Consider the following 20,170-nt stretch of genomic DNA (forward strand, 5'->3'; position numbering starts at 1 on the left):
AGCTTGCACAAGAGATGAACTGGACCCCAATATTTCTAAAGGGCAATGCTGCCACATGATTATCTCCCTGATTTGTAGCCAGAGTCTGGCTCTGGGTTACCTTCTTCAAATGTTTTTTTAAGTAGCAAATGTTTTATTTAAGGCTAGGAATACATTTGCAAAGTATAATGTAGAGTCCCAATTTGTCTTGCTACATATGCTTCATATATCATGGAATATGTTCTCTTTGCTCTACCACTGACTTCTCCGATAACCGTGCAGACACGTTACTATTCACAGACCTGGGTGGAGGCAACACTTTCTCAACCACCTCACTCAAAGGAGATACAGGAAAAGTGCAACAGGTCCAATTCCAGAGTCAGAGCTCCATTAGCTTCCAGTTTGCACCAGCTACAGTTACATCCCAAAATTTACTGGTTTCCTAGAATATTCGTTTATACCTCCTTCATCACAGATTCTCCAGCACTTCTCTCTTTGAGAGGAAAAAGTTCTAGTTTGGGCAAAGCTGTCCATCTGTTTCGTTGCCTTGCCAGGAGTCTCTACACTCCTCTTTCCAACCAGTCAGTGGCTAAACAGTTCACACCACTCCAAGCCTTTACCCTGCCTGGAGCCAACATTTATTTTCTCCATTTCACACCTTTGCTCACCGTAATGACGCCAGCTGATCAGAAGTGAAGCAGCCACTTCTTTAGAACTTTTTTGCATCAAAACCAGGGAAAAAATATAATTAGTCACATTCAAATTGTAAAATAAATGTGTGATATCCTTACAAGTGTGAGGGTTGGTTTGCAATAAAGACAGCAGCATGCCTGAAGAAATATGACTATGCAGAAGTAATCACACATCTTGGGTGGCTGAATTCATTTTATTCGTGGTTTCAGACACACCTAAGGTATGCAATTTCTATTAGATAATGTGTTGTCCCAACTTCTGAGAAGTTTAAGAAGAAACTAACTTCTGGAGCATGTGATTCCTTGCTAGGAGAGAAGTGAGCCAGCAAAGAGTCTGGATAATGCATAATAGATCTCTGCTCTTATATTTATGCAAAATAGAGCAGGAAGGTGAATTGCAGAATCCCAGGTCTCACTCCCAGTCCTGAGCTGAAGTTCTCTGTTCCCTAACAGACAAGGTGATGGGAATTAACACTAATAATCAACCCAAATGGGACTTCATCAGGCCCAGACTCCAGACATATGTCTGATTGTGTTATTTGTGGCTATAAGTCTTTACCTGTCAAAATTAATGTGTTATGTCCAATTCTTGCATTCAGACATTGCTAGCAGGGTTTTCTTTTTATACAGTAAATAGTTAAATGTTAAATGGTCTTACCAGACACCACAGACACTCCTAAGAGCAGCAGTAGATACTTCTTCTGCAGTCTTGACTATCAGTATTTCATGGAAAAATTTAGTTCCCGGATTCACTCTGTTAATCTATGTCATTTCTGTTACTTTATGCAGTACACGCACATTCTTTGATTTGGTTAATGACTCATTATAAACCACAAAATCTACAGTTCAGTAAATGAGAACTTCTCAGTGCTGGAAAGGAAAGAATCTTTTACCTTTACTCATAATTGGTGTGAAGCCTCAAACTGTGTCCACTCAGAATTATCATCTTTACTTTTTTATCTTTATCTAGCAGCATCAGGGAGCCAGAGCATAATTGCACTGGGTACTGTGCAAATATCTGACCACAAGGGAGTAGCTGCCACAGAGAGTTTGGGCATGAGACCTTGTAGAAGGTAGGAGACATAGGGAGAAGCCTCAAACAATCTGGTCAGCCTGAAAAGTGGCAGTGTAATTAAACTAGATGCCTAATCATTGCCAAGGTTGGCTCCCTTCTCATCAGCAGCAAAACAAAGGGTTTTCAAGCAAAGTGTAAAGGTGAGTAGTGAATTGGCTCTATTAATAGATTGTGGGGTTCACCTACAGAATTACAGAAAATAGGATTGGAAAGGGATGGAGGAGAAGAAAGGATGAAAACAAGTAGCTAATATTTTTAACAGACAGTCATGAAGTCTGTAGGCTGTGGCAACACCTCAGTAGGTGTAGGAGGCCATCGGCAGGGTTGGGAAATGCTGCAGGGCTCTGTGAAAGTGTGCGAGTGTTTTGTGCTGAATGTTGAGCAGATTTCCACTGAAGGAATGCAAAACAGGGACATGGAGCCATGCTCCCTTAGCTGACAGACTACGGAATCCTCACTTCACCTTCATTTTAAAAGGAGATACATGTGTGATGTAGGGGTTGTTAGGGGTAGGAGGAGCAAATGAGGGTGTGACATGAGAATGATCTGAACAAGAGATTTCCCTTGCAGACAAGTCCAACCCTGAAGACATTGCATCCTCCAGAATGGTATAGCCTAGACCCGGCTATGCTGGGAGGTCTCAGAGATGAGTCAGAGTCAAGCCAAACCTATCCAGCAGAGCAAGAGAGAGGAGCACGCAAGTTCCCTGTGGCTGAAGAAACAGAGCAGGTAGATATTTGGTACGGGAAAGGATAAAAAAACAGTCTTGACTATGCTGATTTCAGGTCCGCAAGGAATTTTCGGGTGGACAAGACCATAGATCAAGCTAGGAAAAGTTTAAAATGAGCTGCTGCTGGCTAGGCTGACCTTACAACAAGAGAGAGAAGGTGAAAGAGTTGAGGGCAAAGTAGACCCCAAAGCCATGCTGCATGCATCCTAGCAGCTTTCTTGAGCTTCTCAGAAGCTTAAGCAAAACTTAGGCCAAATTACAATGAGACAATTAAGTAAAATGCTGAGGTGTAACTGCTGGTGAAGCTGATTCCTGCCCTGTTACTCTACTATTTTAAAGGGCGGACTGCCAGCTAGTGAAGCATTTACCCTAACATTTCTTCAGCAAGTGGACCTCCAGTCCCCTTAGAAACCCTGCTTGATCTTGTTTAGTTTGAAAACGCGGCAAGAGTAAATGTACAAGACTACGTGACTTGCATAATTCTGAAGCACAGCAAATTCATAAGACCATAACTTACTGTTTACAAACTCATTTACAACTCTTTCAATTTGGTAATGTGAGCGAATGAGCAAACAGGCTCAGCATGCACTTACCTGATTTCCCTTGCATATTTAAGACATTTAGTTTATGCCAAAAAGCTAGAGAGGATGGGATGGAAGGAGAAGCTCCTCCTGGTTCTAATTTCTCAATATATTAAGTGCAAACACTTCACTTTTATGAGAAAGTTTAACATTTAACTCTATGAATATGAATCATTGGTAACAGTTCAGAGGAAGATTATCATCTTTCAGTCTCATCACTTCTGTCACATCTATTAGATGAAGTCCTTTTCTGTCATTCTTCTATCCAGCTCAGGGTCTGAGATTATGAAATTTGCACTGGGCTAGAAATTCTCCCTCCTGTCTGATGCTGTCCTCAGTAAACGTACTTTTCTCTCTCAATTCCATTTCTTATTTTGTCGGTGCATTATATTTCAGAAATAGCTCGCTGCTTTTTTGCTTGGATATTTTTTGTTGTTCTTCAAACAATTACCATGCGACAGCTAAAAAAGTCATTTGCCTTTACACAAGAAGCCTTCTTCCTAACTGCCAATATGTAATACTGTAATATGCTGCAAAGCCTTCACTTCTGTTTAGGTTTGGAGTGTGCCCATTAGTTTCTAGGGAATAAATCATGACTGATGACTAAAATGACCTTCAGTCTCTCAAGTAATTTAAAGCGAAGCTAAGTTGACTCTCATTAAAAATCTGTAATTTTGCTAAGCATTTCAGTTACTTCTTTGCTTTGTTGATACTTTATATAATTTCAAATCCTTTCCTGCAGCTAATTATGAAACTATATTTAGTTTTAAGTCTAAATGATGCTGCCATGCATTTTTAGAAACTGTAGCTACAATAGTAAAGTGCTCTCATCAAAGTACCAAGAATTTTCTGGGAAGTGAATTTCACCTTGAAACACTCTAGGTTAGCCACATTATATGTTTTACTAGCTTCACCTTAGAAGCCTCTTTCTCCAGAGTTTTGTATGTGGTATTTCTCAAAACTCTCTATGTACCGTTAGCTGATATCATTGCTTACGGTATTTAACCTCTCATTGCTATCCAGCCAACATATGGATTTACTATGCTACTGATGTTGATTTCCTATCATCAATGACCATTTAGGCTAGTTTAAGCACCTTCAGCAATAAGACACCTGAAAAACCCACACTGCAGAAATTTTATGGTTTGAGAGCCAAGATTTTTTACAACTCTTAAGTGCACTTTCACTTTCTTTATTGCACCTAGTATGAAGTTAATTTTACCAAGTAGCATAAATCTCTTCCACCTGTGCACAATATGGAAAAGAAATCGTTAAAGGACCATCATGATATCATACATTAAACGTGGTGAAAGGAAGAATAAAGACTGAAGTAAAATGTTCACAGGTTGGTGCTTGGATTTTAGTATCCAGGACAAGATGTATCTCTTCAAATTTCAGACATCTGTGGTGTTGACACCCATCCTACACTCCTTTTAGAGGCATGGAGAGAAATGTGCCCTTGTAGGGGAAGATTCATGTGAACAGCTACAAACACCTACTTGAGGATGAGATGATTCATTTTCTATCATGCCTTCTCTCTCCATTGACTGCAGGCAAAGTGGACAACCAAGTCAAACAGAAACATCCACATTGTATGTTTGAAGTTGGGCAAGATGAACTCCACAATTACAGTTGTATTTGGAAATATGGCATTAAGCTCAATCGAAATGCGTCCCATCTTGCCCTTCTGGGTTTATGCAATCAAAATTTTTAAAATTACTGTTTTTCAGAAGGTTTGAGTGCTCCTGGCTTCCACCAAAATAAACACAGGGACACATAGTCTTCTTGAAAAACAGTATCTTGGCTCTTGAAATAAATCTATTTCTGCCTCCACTCAGGCCAGTTTTTAAATATGTCTCCAAGCTTTAGATAGTCATTTCTGCATGCTTTTCTAAATCCATATTTTTAGGCACAAGCCTTCAAATGTCCCACTTCCAAAATCTCTGTTGGCATTTGTCAGAAGCCTTTGTAACAACTGCCTTTCGTTACGATGATTATGCTTCTTTTTCTAACTTTGTTGTTACTTTCCTCATTTTTCTCTGTTCAACGAATTAAATAGATCTGGCTCATTTATAAGCCTTCCTGAATTACCAGGCTTGTGGGTTGTTTTGGGATTCTAACACTGTAAAGAATGTTTAAAGTAACAAGAAAATCATGCAACAAGATGTAAGTATAATAAATTGGCAAAACTTCATTCTTTTTTTTTCAGACTCCATTTTGGTGACCTGCCTACTTGCCAAAGTTCTTCTAATAGTTAAGTCAGTTTATCCTCAGAGGCATTTTTAATTTAAATACAAGTCCATAATTTTTGGCCAAAATGAGCCTGTGAAATTAACACTATTTTGGATAGTAGCAAAAAAAATAGAATCATCATCTAAAGGCATTTGCAAGAGCTCCAGGAACATCGTTACATATGTATTTTTAGTCTTCCTACTGGCAGCAAGAGCAGCATAAGACAAATTTGCATTTCAGGGCTGGAACCAACTGCATTTCGCATGGATCTGATAAAAACATCAGAAGAACAACGAGATACTTTGGCACACACATACATTTCCTAAAATGACAGAAAAATGAGAATTTCAAAGATGCATTTCTACACCTCCTACTTCAAAGTCTTTCTACTTAATCTCCCCTAAATAAGTTGCAAATATGTCTGACCTATTAGTAAAATTCATTCATTTTTGTGTTTTCTTCCATGTAATTCCCACAAAAGGATTGTCTCAGTAAGTTTACAGATACTGTACAGATAATCATTAAGAGCACAGATACCTTTAAATTTATCAAACACAGATTTTCGCAATGGTAGCGAATGAGGCTTTTTAACAGAAATCCATTTTCACTGGAGTCCCACAATACCTGCTTTTCAAAACTTACTAGAGCACGCAGTCTATTACTGGCTCCCTACAATGAAGGCAGATCTAAATGATACAACATGGATTGCAGATTCAGCTCCAAAAGTTAGTTCACAGTAGGCTTAAGGAGTGCTAATGCAAAAGTTTTCTGTGCAAACTAGAGGATGCAGAGGACTCTAGATAAAAATGTACCACTTAAATCTTTCAGCACTGCTCTCTGGAAATAATAGTAGGGTGAAGATCAAAATAAGGTTGTTTGAACAAGATGCTCCACAGCTCAGAAAACTTTGATTGCTTTTTATTTCACTTCCTGATTTTGAAGAATCTCAACCTGTGTGTGATGGCAGAAGACATTTTATTTTCCAAACAGCTCCGTGTGGATTCTTGCATGTAGTTTTGTTTGATCCCAAGTAAGTGACGTTGGATTGAAAGTACATGCTCTTCACTCTCTTGAAACAGCATATGCTCTTTTAGTGTTGCAAGCTGAAAAAGGGATATCAGAAACAAAACATCCTTATTTCTCAGGGAAAAGGTCAGAGAAAATAAAAAGCTTATCCAAATACAAAGTAAATACCCACAACTACTGAAGAGTATAACTCTCGCATTTAGGAAAGAGTTAGCAAGATAAACTTGCCAACAAACAGAAATCCATTGGCAAAATTGTCTAATCTAGCTGCTCTGCAACTTTTTCAAGTTTTCATGTATCAAATTTGGGCTTCAGCCCTGGCTTTCCCCCAGCAAACCTGCTGATCCGCTGCCTCTGCATCCAGTCAGGCATGACTCCTCATCTCTCACCATGCCCGTCCAGCTGGCTTCAAAGCCAGGCAGGGGGCAAAAGAAGAGTAGTCCTCACCAGTGGTGTATTCCTGGCTCCCCATTCAACCAGTGCTGGAGCACTGTCTGACTTCAGCATTCGGCCAATACTGGAAACGTTCACGCTACCTTTTGCAACATCCCTAACCTGGTGGTATTCTGGGATCCGTCTCCTTAGAAGCTACTCCAAGATGAAAACTGAACTGCAGCCTAGAGGAAATTGTATTTCTTTAGGGACAAGCAGGACTTCTTCATCTTCATTTCTTTCCATCCGATAACCTATTTACCTGTTTCTCTTTCGAGCATCTTGCTCAGTTTCAACCAGAGAAGTCTCCAAGCTGTCAAGCTCCACCAGCCTTTTAGAAAGAAAGAAGAAAGAGGGAAGGTTTTATTAACGTGTTAATCTCATCCCTTGAGGAAATACCTATTAACTAATTGGTGTGTGTGTCCCGCCCAGGACACGGGCCGCTTTCTTAATCCAGCAGGTAGGAGAGCTAGCAATGAGACAAGGGAAGAGGAGAGATTTAGGATACAAATCAGTAGGAATTCCAGCTTTGCTACCTCTACTAAACATCTTTAAGCTTATTAACTTTATGATCACCATGATATCACGTAACAATACATTCCAAAGTCTAATTATGATTTTACCACAAAAATTATTTTGCTTTCCAATTTAAAATGTGTTACCTTTCTATTTCAGGAAATAATATTTGTTCTAACATTTTAAGAAAGTGCTAACCAGAATTCTCCACCTACTTCAGCTCTATAACTTATTTATTTATACACATTTATCATGGTCTGGCTAATTTTTTCCTCTCTGAGGTGAATGATCTTACTTTTTAATAGTTGTTGCTACAAATTCTAGATTCATTTCTGCTTCTGATGTGTCCGCTTTTGAGTTTAGGTTCCTGGAACTGCATATGGTGTTCAAGGTGAAAGGGTATGCTGATTTACACAGGTTTGTACCATTTTCTTTATTACTCTTCGTTATGGTCTTCACGCACTCTAGCAATTTTGTTCAACTGACCTTGTCTCCACAGTAAGTATTCTCATTGCGTTATTTATAATGAATCACAGATCTTCTACTAGAGCTGAAACAGTTAATGTAGAATTTGCATAGCCAGCTGTATAAAATAGACATGTGAGTATTTCAAGGTACTGTTCATTAGTTTTGTATCTCATCACTGAATTTCCTCTGCTGCTTATGCAGCTTGGAAGGCTCCTTCTGCCTAGGTATCTCCTACCTTGAAAACCATAGTAGTTGTTACCTGCAAATTCCCTTCTTTCCCTGCTCACCATTTCCTGCAGATTATGAAAACATTCTTTAAACACCACCGTTTCTGGAGGTGCATCTTTCTGCTTCCCCACTGATAGCTTCTTGCTATGAGATAAATGAGTGTGTCCCTACTCCTTCATGAAATACTGAAGGGTTTCAGCAAATGGCCATATTTATGCCAACACTTCTGCTTGCCGCTGTGTACCTGGAAGCAGCAATGCTTTCACAGACCAGGGCAGATGCATTGGTATTCTACGACTGCGTTGCATTGCTCTGGTGATGCAAGGCAGATGTAAACCCAACTCAGCTGGCTGGCTGGCTCAGGTCAGGGCAGGAGAGCAATGAAATTGCTGCAGAGCCCATGCCTTTGGAAAATCCAGAACAGACCAGCACTGCGCTATTTCAGAGTATATGCCACACAGTTTAGGTATTACTCTTCTAATGTAAACTGTGGGCTAAAGCGAAATAATCTGCCTAGTGTGACGAGCTATTTGTCTGTGATCCGAGACGAATTTTTGTATTAGCAAGAGGTTTGAGTAATAGTCTGAATGACTTCACAGCACTTTTTTTGAACTGATCTCCATGCTCTTTAACCAGACCCACCAAAATCCCACCTGCAAACTAGCACCTATGATATTGCAGTGTTGGTCCTGACTTCTGGGCAAAAATGTAATCTCTTTCTCCTCACCTTCCCCTCCAAACTCACTTGATGTTTAGAATGGAGGGGGTCTGCGGAGCTCATGTTGATCCAAAAGTGGTGCAAGGACTGAACAGAGATGTATTAACAATTCACGCAGAGGAGATGTTATGTCAACTGCATGCAGACGAGCAGCCTGTGCCAGCATTTGCTCAGCTTTCCAGCATCTGACAACTGCAGACCAAGACCACAACAGTGTCAGGAGGTGACCCAGCCAGAGCTGGATTTCTTTCCAGTATCAAAGCATGCAGTTGTGTTTTTTTCTTTTAAAGTTACTATCCAGGATAGCCAAAAAGCCTGAAGACTGCATTGGCTGATAGTCTATGCAAAATAATGTTAAATTTAGCTACAACTGTGTTTGTATTTTGGGGGTATTTACTTAACTTAATGAGGAATGTGATCAGTACTAATAGGGAAAGCGCTGTGTTTTCATATGTGTATGCAAATGTAAGTAATTAGCATGTGCAAATGAGGAGTAGGTGTCCAGGGGAAGGTGGCTGTTTGTTTTCTGTCACTTGTGCATATTAATTATAAAAATAACATTTGCAAATGGTCCTATATTTTTTTATTCCAAGGCTAATAATACAATTCAGTAAGCTTTAAAAAGGCCAGGCTTGTATTACAGCTTTGGCAAGTTTCTCAAAATGTTATACAAGTTCATAAACTTTCCTGATCTAGGACCCTTGAATTCTTCATGTGACAAGAAACTGTCCTTTTTCAAGATCTGGTCACCTGATCTGGACATGTCTGTATCTAGTATAACATTATTATCAAATCCAGGTTTAAATTTAAGGTCTAATTAAAACCAGCCCAAATTTTCAAATAAGTAATTCAATTTTAGACAAATTATTAATATTTATATAACCGATATTGACTGCCCAGAAATCGATTAATCACGAGTGAGGGCTTTGTAGAGCATTTCTAGAAAAACAGTCTCCTTGTGGTTCATTGTTCTTGAAATCAAGGACATTTCCTTAAATTCTTGTATATAATTGCCTAATTCGAAGCTCTCCGATTAGAAAATCTTGGTCACGTAAATTGAAGAAGTTTTATCTGTGAACAAGTGTTTGCCTCCTATGAACTGTTTTTGATTATATCAGTCATAAGCACACATATTAAAAAAACGAAACTATTAGAAACAATTCAGCTTAGAGCCTAGAGCCTACTATACACACTAGAGATACACGAGAAGTGTCTGTCACAGAGACTGTATTTCAAATATTTCAGTCAAATTCGAGGTAAAACCCCACAAAAACCTATTGATTTCTCTCTAAACCCCTCTATTCTGTTGGGTTTTTTTCTTTTAATCTATTTTTTTTCCTCTATTTAAGCATGAACTCTTAAAATTATGACTAAATATAGGGTTTTTTTGTAGCCAGAAAGACTGAATTCTGGTCGGAGCTTATGATTTCAGTAAAACTTTGCTACCGTGAATAGCAAATAAGCAATCAAGCAAAAAGAGATCTGAGGATGGATAGAGAAACATTCATAAACTTCTATCAGGTTGCTGTTGACCTGCTGTGAGGAACTGTTCCAAACCAGATGCTCAAGTGGCTCCTAAAGTTATCAGTACAAATATAACCCTATGATCTTCTGTCATGATGACTCCTTCTCTGAGGGGCAGCCATGCATTTCGTACCTCAGCGTGTTAAAGCTCCTTACCTCAAGGGAGGGAAACACATCTTTGTACCTAATGGAAGAATGAAGACAGGGATGGAGACAGATTTGCTGTGGCTGAGTGGACAGGGGTCCACTGATTCATACCAGCTGATTCATACCAGCTTGAGTGACCCCTCTGTACAGTTATCCTGGACATCCCTACTCACTGAAAACTTCAAAATCTTAAAGACACACATTTTCCTTTATCCAAAGCAAGGATTTGCCACACGTTTACATCCTGTGGTTTCCTAAGAAAACACTTTGCCTGTTGGCTGGACCCCTGGGATTAGTGAAAGACTTAGATATGAGAGGCACTTGCAGAGACAAACACTCTTTGGAAGGCATAAACAGGCCTTTCTGCTCCACTGAACACTGTGCTCAGTTATGGAAACCATAGCTGAAGAAAAATATGGTCCAGATGGAGGGAATCCAGAAAGGAGAATTGAGAGTGATCAAGCTGTTGACTGAATTGTTAGCTGAAGGAAGAGAAGGCTGAGAGCAAGAGTGATCGTAGGACTCCAGCATTTAAGCAGAGAGTGAAACAGCCACCGCAGGATATAGTTTTAAGAACAAGGTACATGAAATCTCTCAGAAATGGTACAGAAAGTGTTGTCCTGGCTTGAGGAAAGAGGGAGCGACAAGCCCTCCTGTTTCGAGCCCTCTCTTTTAAGTATATTCATGTGGCGTCCTATAGTCAGGTGAGCATCTATCATATATGATTGTCAAGGAGAGGATGAGGGAATTGGATTTACTCAATTTTCAGCAGAAAAGTCTTAGGGCAGATGTTAGTGTTGTCCACCACTACACAGTGGGAGGATTTTAGTAAGACAGAGCCAGATGCTTCTCAAGGCTGCCCAGTGCAAGGACAAAAGGCAACAGATACAAGTTGTTATCCTGTTAGATAAAAGAAAACTTTTCCCACCATGAAGGTGGACAAGCATTAGTGCAGGGGCCCAGAGAGGTGGGTTAATTTCCTTGAAGATACTCAAAATTCAACTGGGCAAGGCCCTGAGCAACCTGATCTAAATTGGCCAGTTCCTCACAAGATGCCAGTAACCTCACAAGATGTCATGGGAGCGAAAAAATACCTTCCAATGTTAGAGAGCAGACACTGAAGTACAAGAGGAATTTGGCACTGCAGCCATCAGCCCTGGCTACTGTTTAAAGATAGATAACCATCTCAGGGACTAAATATCACACAACAGAGCAAAGCACTTATGCAACCCCATGAGCTCTGGGGCAGCACTAGCATCCTGATCAAGAGTCATGGCATTAACACGACAAGCCAAGAAGAAATATCAACAGGAGTTGTTTTGTCGGCACTTTAACTTGTCTCTTGCGTGGCTGAGGACATCTCTCCGAGGGCTGCGGCTACAGCACTGTGCATTATCACAATTTAGACCTAAAAAGCAGGAAGCCATTTCAGATGCTTAAGTCACTATTTTCTTTATCAGCTGATTATATGCTTTACCTTAGATCTTCCTGGGCTTGAAGAAGCAGAGAGGAAAAGCAGAAGAAGCTTAAAGGAAACAAACCTGTTTTCCTTACCCCCACCTAAACGTCCTAGTCAGCAGGCTACAAAGTTACAGCTCCTGTCCATGGGAATCAAGCAAGCCTTGCTGGCTGGAAGGGGGCTCCAGTTGGGTACACTTATCACTAAGGTCACCACTGCAAAAAGTGCACATCAGCAGCCTTCAGACGGCAGCAATGTTTAGATCAATATACCAGGAGACAGTTACCATAACTTTAATTTCCAGCTCAGTCCAAGGAAAAAAAAAAGATGTGTCTTTCCACGGCCAGGCTTTAAACACCAGTTTATAGGATATCTTGCAGGGAAGCAAGCTCCCCCTTCCTCTTAGTGCTAACGCCACGAGGATGAAAGGACACCCTTTAATCTGAAGAAATACCTTTTTACATACTGTTTAGGACAGATGGAAGCAGGGAAGAAGATGCAGTTGTCTGTATTACCTGATTCTGGTGAAGCAGAAATATATCCTAGAGGCCAAACAGAAACATATGATATTTAAAAAACATGAGTTGCCCTTTCTGGCTCAAGATTAAAAGTGAGTCAATGCACTGCATTGCACCAATCTGCCTCAAAGGTAACAAATGTTTTCCAAGAGCTCAGGCCTTGTGTGACATTTCTCTGTCCCCTAACTTCAGCTCAGTCAGTAAAAGAGTGAGTTAGCTCTGTAAAAGAGGAGCTTAGCTTAACTGTCATCATCAACAATTTAGCCACATAAGTATAAATTTTGTGTGTTCTACCTAAGCAGACAGATCTTTGAGAGGCAACCCAAACTGTCTGCAAAACAGGCATCACATCCCAGGCAAGTGATTTTCAGGCAAAGGCACTTTAGCCAAGCTTCTGCACTAGTGCCAGATCTTTTTCCCCTTGAAATGAGTGGACTACTGCCATTACCTTGAACAGAATAAGGATCCAGGCAAAAAGCCTCATCCCAGGCTGTTTGAACTGAAAAATGCAGCAGGGCTCAAGTGCAGAAGGATGGCCTTGAAAGAATGCATTACATATGTTAAAAATATGCTTGTCCAACTAAATTGTCCTTCAAAAATTGTTTCAGCAATTAATATGTTAAAAACATATTGCAAATCTACATGAACAAATTTACATTTTTTCTTAAAGAATGTAAAGGATGTTGAAGTTGTGACATGGCTGGGGAAGGTACCCCTGGACATGTAATGCTCAAGTCGTTCTACTTGTGCAATAAAATGGATTAGGTAAATCATGCTTAGGATTATTTAAAATAAACTGAATTTACCTCAAAATATAAGTGACACTGAAATCAGACCTTGTTCAGCTACTCTGTCTCACGGAATAGGTGGGCATTTCTCAATGAACATTTGCTCTGTTGCTTTTAATCTTCCAAACACATTTTGATTTTGCTCAAGTCAGTAGTTTAAGATTTAAGCCAGACCTATCGTGGCCTATATTCATATATCTCAGAGTATAAAACTAGCTAATGCTATCTAAAAATAGAAAGTATGGTATTGGATGTACTGAAGACCTTTACAGAAAAAAATGGGCAACTCACACACAGTAGGTCCATCTGTGTGGTGAGTGATGGAGGTATGGGACCTCCAGCTCGCTGCCTCATTTCACCAAATCTTAACGGAAACAGCTCTAAATGTAAGACTATGCACCTATTCTCTAGTTTTACCTAAAGTTTCCCCCAGGAAAATGTTTAGTATCCTGTGTTATGGGTTTGTGTGGCAAGGTTTTGGTAGTGGGGGGGACTATAGGGGTGGCTTCTGTGAGAAGCTGCGAGAAGCTTCCCCCAGGTCTGATAAAGCCAGTGCCAGCTGGCTCTAAGACGGACCTGCCACTGGCCAAGACCAGGTCAATCAGCGACAGTGGTAGCACCTCTGGGATAACACAGTTAAGAAGGGGAAAAAAACTGTGGTGAAGTGGCAGTCAAGAGAGAGGAGTGAGACAATGTGAAAGAAACAACTCTGCAGACACCAAGGTCAGTGAAGAAGGAGGGGGAGGAGGTGCTCCAGATGCTGAAGCAGATTTTTTTCCCCTGCATCCCACTATGAAGACCATGCTGAGGCAGGCTGGCTCCCTGCAGACCGTGGAAGTCCACAGTGGAGCAGATCTCCACCTGTAGCCTGAGGAAGAGACCCCACGCCGGACCAGATGTATGCCTGAAGGAGGCTGCGACTCCATGGGGACCCCGCACTGGAGCAGGCTCCTGCCACAACCTGTGGACGCGTGGAGAGAGAGAAACCCATGCTGGAGCAGATTTGCTGGTAGAATATGTGACCCCATGGGGGACCCATGCTGAAGCAGCCTGTTCCTGAAGGACTGCACCCCATGGGAAGGACCCACGCTGGGGCAGTTCGTGAAGAGCTGCAGCCTGTGGGAAGGACTCATGCTGGAGAAGTTTGTGGAGAACTGTCTCCTGTGAGAGGGACCTCACGCTGGAGCAGGGGAAGAGTGTGAGAAGTCCTTCCCCTGAGGAGGAAGGAGCGGCAGAGACAACGTGTGATGAACTGACCGTAACCCCCATGCCCTGTCCCTCTGTGCCGCTCAGAGGGAGGAGGTAGAGAAATCAGGAGTGAAGTTGAGTCTTGGAAGAAGGGAGGGGTGGGGGGAAGGTGTTTTAAGATTTAGTTTTATTTTCTTATTATCCTATTCTGACTTGATTTGTGATGAATTAAACTCCCTTTTCTCCCCAAGTTCAGTCTGTTTTGCCCATGACAGTAAGTGGTGAGTGATCTCTCCCTGTCCTTGTCTCGACCCTCGAGCCTTTTATCATATTTCCTCTCCCCTGTCCAGCTGAGGTGGGGGAGTGATAGAGCAGTTTTGGTGGGCACCTGGCATTTATCCAGGCCAAAGAAAAACACCTGCAAGCTAATTCCTATGACTGATATATGTTTAAAAATTTCAGCTAAATTTTAAAAGGCTTCCCATGGTGACCAATTTTTTTTTTTAAGGAAGACGTAGAGGAGACATATAGGAAAACATGGTCACAAAGCAGTCCTAGATTTCAATTCTTAGAACTTTCATCATCTCATACCCAAATCAGGTAAGCTTGGAAGCCAATTAGGATTCGTGCTGCCGTTTCTTCTCTTGGAAGGCTCTGACACACAACCACAGTCTTCTTGCAGTTAGAAACTTCCTTTTGATTTCCATCCTGAATTTATTCAGGTTTGGGTAATTAACTGTGATTTTCATCCCATGATCTCCAGACCCTGGGTAGTCTACAGAGAGCTTCTAGAGGCCTTTCGGCCAGCACAGACTCAATAGAGATGTATTAACTCCACAGGATTCACAACTCCCCTGGGAAACCTTTAAGTGCCTACCAATAACACAAAGAACAAAAATTGTTAATTCCTGTGTCAGGCATTAACTTGTGTTACAGCTCAAATAGCTGCTTCCACACCCCACTGTTTAACTACGAAGTAATACAGCGCTGTGCAATCATTTTGGGGATATGAAGCTATTTTAGTTTCCTGGGATATGACACTCTGTTCTTTCACCCAGTCGTACTCCTAGTCATTCCCTGCACTTGCAGAATGATTTTGAGGTGGCAGCCCTTTACGCCATGTAGAGAGCGTGGTTTATCCTGACGAGGCGTGTTCAATAGTGCTGATAACTGTTTGATAACATCGCTTACTGCGGTGCCTGGTTTTCCTCAGGGAACACTCACACAAATATTACTTGGGCTCAGCACTTAAATCCTCGTGAATATGGTTTATAAAGCACAAGCTGCAGGTACTATAGCAGAAGGCAATGAAGCATTTCAGGTCATACTGGTATTTGACTGCATCTTTTAATAATTATTGCTTGGGTGCACAGCAACTATTAAACTCAATGCAGCCAGATTTTTTTTTCTCCTCTGCAATAACAATAGGCCATAAAATACTCATGTCTAGCAATTCATTACTTTGACTTTGCTATGGTTTAGGGCAAAAAAGCCCAGCAGTAGTTAGAATAAAAGCAAATAGACTTACACCGGTGGTGTCACCACCATTTAAGGTCTCTTCACTATGCTTTGACCAAATGCAACTAACATAATACCTGACAACATCTACCTAAAACTCTCACAGAGAGGCTTGGAAATGCTGATGTGTTAGAAGGGTCTATTTTTTCCAAATCAACATGAGTTTGTGGTCTTAAATAAGAAACCAGGTCCATGGCAACAAGTCTGTACAAGTGTTCATCTTTAGGAACATGTTTCATCGTACTGGTCTACATCAATTTTTTCAATAATGAGAATTTCTCCTAAAAAATAGGTTTCTTAAGTTTTATTTACAGTTTCTGGATATTTGTCAGGAAAAAAAAGCCCCTGAAGTAAAATATAATTTCTCAGAAGAATAAAGTATTTCACATGGATTAAGCAGCTCCTTTTTTTATTATTTTAAGATTGTATTCAACTGCTGATTTTGATTACGGTGAGAAGTTTCAAAGTATGATACTTTTTCAGTGGGGAATCTTTATGGATGTTTGGTGGTTATTTCTCATCAAAGGGAAACAAAATATTAAAAAAAAATCTTCAAACTTTAACAGGAAATTGATATTCTTGAAGACAATTCTTCATCTTAAGAAAAAGCAGAATCTTCAGAATTGAAAAAATATCACTGTCTCTGAAGATTAAATTTATGAACCCAGCTACTCTTAGTGCATTAAGTTAAGCAGGTGATAACTCCTCACAAAGTACTGTATCAATATGCACATCTACTTCAGTCCTCTCAAGCATGATAGATTGTAGAGGGGCATTTTAACAAAGTCAGACCTCACAGCAGGGATTTTAATGTTCCCTAATTTGACTCCACACAATACAAATCTTCAAAAACTGTTGCTATACATCGTAACTATTAAAAAAAGGTTTTAAATTAATAAATGAGGCATGTTTAGAAAGATAAACACTTTCTAAAGGTATTACAAACCCAAAGCTTGAGCCCTACTGGATAAAATTTCTAGAACAGATAAGCTCGATACTGTTTTTATTTATTTTCTGAGCACTCATGTTATTGCAAGGTTGTCTCTTCAGGCTTTTCTTCAGTTACTATGAGAACAGCAGTTTCTTTCTACGTAAAAGCAGAGATTTTTCAAAAGTTTCATTATATTACACAATTTGATGCTTTAGGAAAAAACAGTAACCTGATGTTGTAAATCATATGATGGGACTCAAGAAATATCTCATAACCTGGTCTCATTAAGGTTTTTGCTTCAATAAAGAAACTCTTGAGAAACCTATGCTATGAGACAAGAATCTCATGTTAACACTGTGAAAACCAGGCAAAGTGCTGCAAATAATTAATTCTCTTTACCTGTCATATTTTCAGCTTTGTGTTGGTTAAAGTTGATGTGTACCTCACAGAGCAGTAATAAGCTGTGTAGTCACAGCTATCATGCTTATGGAATCATAGAATCATGGCATGGTTTGTGTTAGAGGGGACCTTTAAAGGCCATCTAGCCCAACACTCCTGCAGTGAGCAGGGGCATCTTCAACTGGATCAAGTTGCTCGGAGCCCCACCCAACCTGGCCTGGAATGTTTCCAGGGATGGGACCTCCACTACCTCTCTGGGCAACCTGTACCAGTGCCTCACCACCCTCAGTGTAAAACATTTCTTCCTTCTATCTGGTCTAAATCTACCCTCCCTTAGTTTAAAGCCATTACTTCTTGTCGTATCACATGATTTCATTGACTGTTGAGGAAGCCCAGACTGAGCACCCCATTTCCAGCTGTTCAGCAACAAGCAGGATGAATCTCATCCTTACATTTCTTTTTCTAGGTTCAGACTGAGATTCTCCCCTAATGACATGACTTTTGGAGATGTGGCATGAAGAACTATAATATCTCAAGAGCTGGCAAAACCAGTTTAGTACTTTGTCATACCTCATAAACTGGTTGTGCTTTTCAGGAGGAATAATTGGTTCTGAAACATGTGACCCTGGGTCCCATCCTGCTTCCAAAGTCAACATAATGTATATATTATTGTACTTCATAATAGGAATGCACCAGCTGTTCACATTCATTTTCCCGACCATCCAAAGGCAAGGAAGGTTACACATTTCAGTGTGGATGTAGAAGCTGCCTGCAAAGATGCAGGATGAGGGCTAAGTGGATGAATAACTGGATGTATCCAGTTACAAATGTCGCTCAGCATTGCCCCTTTCCATCTCTATAGTCTCTGAATATTGCTTAGTAGATTTGTGTGTGCTTTTAAGCTTTTCAGAACAGACTTCCCTTCCCACAGGCTATAAACCTTAATTAATCAGACACATTTTTCCAGTGCTGGAATTTATAAAACCAAAAATAAAATAAGAAAAGAACTTAAAAACAGCTCTATAGAGCCAGATAAAAATAACTCTTGTAGGCTAATTCCTTATCTTTGATACTAGCCAGTGGCAGATCCTTAGGGAAAGCGTATACCCAAGACAACATTTATAGTGAAATCTTTCCCCTAGCAAATCCTTCAGGCAGTCAGTGGTATAAGAACTTGCCACTGAAGTTAATAGCTCCTGACTGATATATTCGCACTGAAAAAGTCTGGTCAGTTTTTGAGCACATTCATTCAAATTTCCACAACTCTGAGGCAATTTCATAACATTCCACATGATAAAACAGTTCACTTTATTTTGAACCACTTGCCAGATAATTGAACTGTGTGTCTTTTATTCTGTGTATTTCAAGAAAGGAAGAATAATGATTTCCTACACACTCTTTCAATGCCATTCATTGTTATCTACGTCTCTGATCATGTCCATCCCTGTTGTTGCCAGTTTAAGAGACTATTTTATAGGGTTCTTCCTCATCACACACCTCTGGCCATCTTTGTCTTCTTTGTGTGTTTTTTCCCCTCTCCTTCTGAGGAGAATTATCCATTCTGAGACAACGTAATTCTCAGGAGATACTAGAGATGTGGATTTACACATAGTTGTGCTGGTGGTTTGGATCTCCATTCCTATCCTGACCATCCCTAAGATCCCTTCTGCCTCTAAACACCTTCTAATTGCTGCACCAGTCTGTAGTGTCTCCAAGATCCCTGCTCTGAATGGCATTAATTAAAGTAGAGCCTTTCACTGAAAATGGTTATTTATGGTTGCTCCTTTCCATTTGGATGACTTTGTATTTAGCAATGCTTAATTTAATTTGCCATTCCCTCTTCCAGCCACCCATATCATAATTATAATAAAAATTATCTAAAGAAGTGACATTTGATTCTTACACTGCTTCTTCCAGTGTCCATTGAGGTCAGCAGGGAGAATTAGATGGGCTTTAAGTTGGACCCAGGTTGCCACAGATTTTACAACATTTTCAAAGCAGAAAACCACTTCTGAAATAAAACTGTTTTCCAACCATGTTAAGTAGCTGAACTGCACATTCTGGAGATTAGAAAGGGGCTCTCTTGGCACAGAAAGACTGGATGGCAACACCACGATAAAAGAAAGTGGTACCACAACACAGTTATTCAGATGCATTTTAATACAAATTGGATGGGACTGTGGGGGAGGAAATGTTGAAAGCCATAAAAATAGAATTTTTGCTCCCTTGTTTCAGTGTAGTTTAAAATATCAAACCATTTTTAATGAGTTTTAGTGAAACCAAGTCTTGGCTGTGACCTTCTATGCCAAAATTTAGCCTGGATAAAGTTTTCAAAGCTGATTTATAAAGCCTATAAAACAAGGAGGTTGATGGTGGAGACAGTGAGCTGCAAACACAGATAGGACATACTGTTACAGCCCGATTTTTAACTTGTAATCTGCAGAGAGGCTCTGTAAGGTGTATTTACTTTGCATTCCAGTGCTGAAACTCTGAGTGAAACTTTGTGCTTATAAAACTATGACTTTGATAGGTTGAACTTTGTTAGACTGCAGGAGAAAACCATGTTAGCAAAATAAAAGACACAGAAGGAAGCATGTACCACCAAGATCTTATCTTCAACAGAGAGATCTCATTTACAGTAACAAACAGCAAAGAGGACACAAAACTGCTTGTGTGGAAGGACAGCTTCTAGTCTTCCGTTGGACAAGTGCACCCCTTTCTCACTCTAGCGTAAGGCTGAATAAGGTCTTCAAGGTACAGACTTTCTTACTGTCAATATAGACAGGGCCTGCCCCTGTGAACACTGTGTAGGATCTCTAGGAGATAACTGTCATGAATATAATTAGTAATGACTAAGTTGCATCAGTCATTTTTTCCTTGAGGGTTAGTAATAATAAGAGTTTGCAATCATCAGGTCTACTGCGTAATGCTGCCTTATTGATTTCCTTGTCAACAGTTCATACGCTTGGGACCTTTTGTGCCAAACTAATTTGAGCTAAAGGTAAGATCCATTATCTCGTA

The 20,170-nt window shown here is 40.2% G+C and overlaps 1 long non-coding RNA gene across 1 annotated transcript in view; it reads right to left on the reverse strand.

Moving 5' to 3' along the window:
* Window positions 1–6,191: 6,191 nt before the first annotated feature.
* LOC142361528 (uncharacterized) overlaps window positions 6,192–20,170 on the reverse strand; it is a 55,096-nt gene continuing 41,117 nt past the window's right edge. Inside the window, exons 2-3 of the long non-coding RNA XR_012764152.1 lie at window positions 7,010–7,078; window positions 6,192–6,392 (exon numbers count right to left, since the gene is read on the reverse strand). This is a non-coding gene — a long non-coding RNA (uncharacterized LOC142361528). The remainder of the gene's footprint in view (window positions 6,393–7,009; window positions 7,079–20,170) is intronic.

This window comes from Opisthocomus hoazin, chromosome 5 (assembly GCF_030867145.1).
Source record: "Opisthocomus hoazin isolate bOpiHoa1 chromosome 5, bOpiHoa1.hap1, whole genome shotgun sequence".
Classification (NCBI taxonomy): Eukaryota; Metazoa; Chordata; class Aves; order Opisthocomiformes; family Opisthocomidae; genus Opisthocomus; species Opisthocomus hoazin.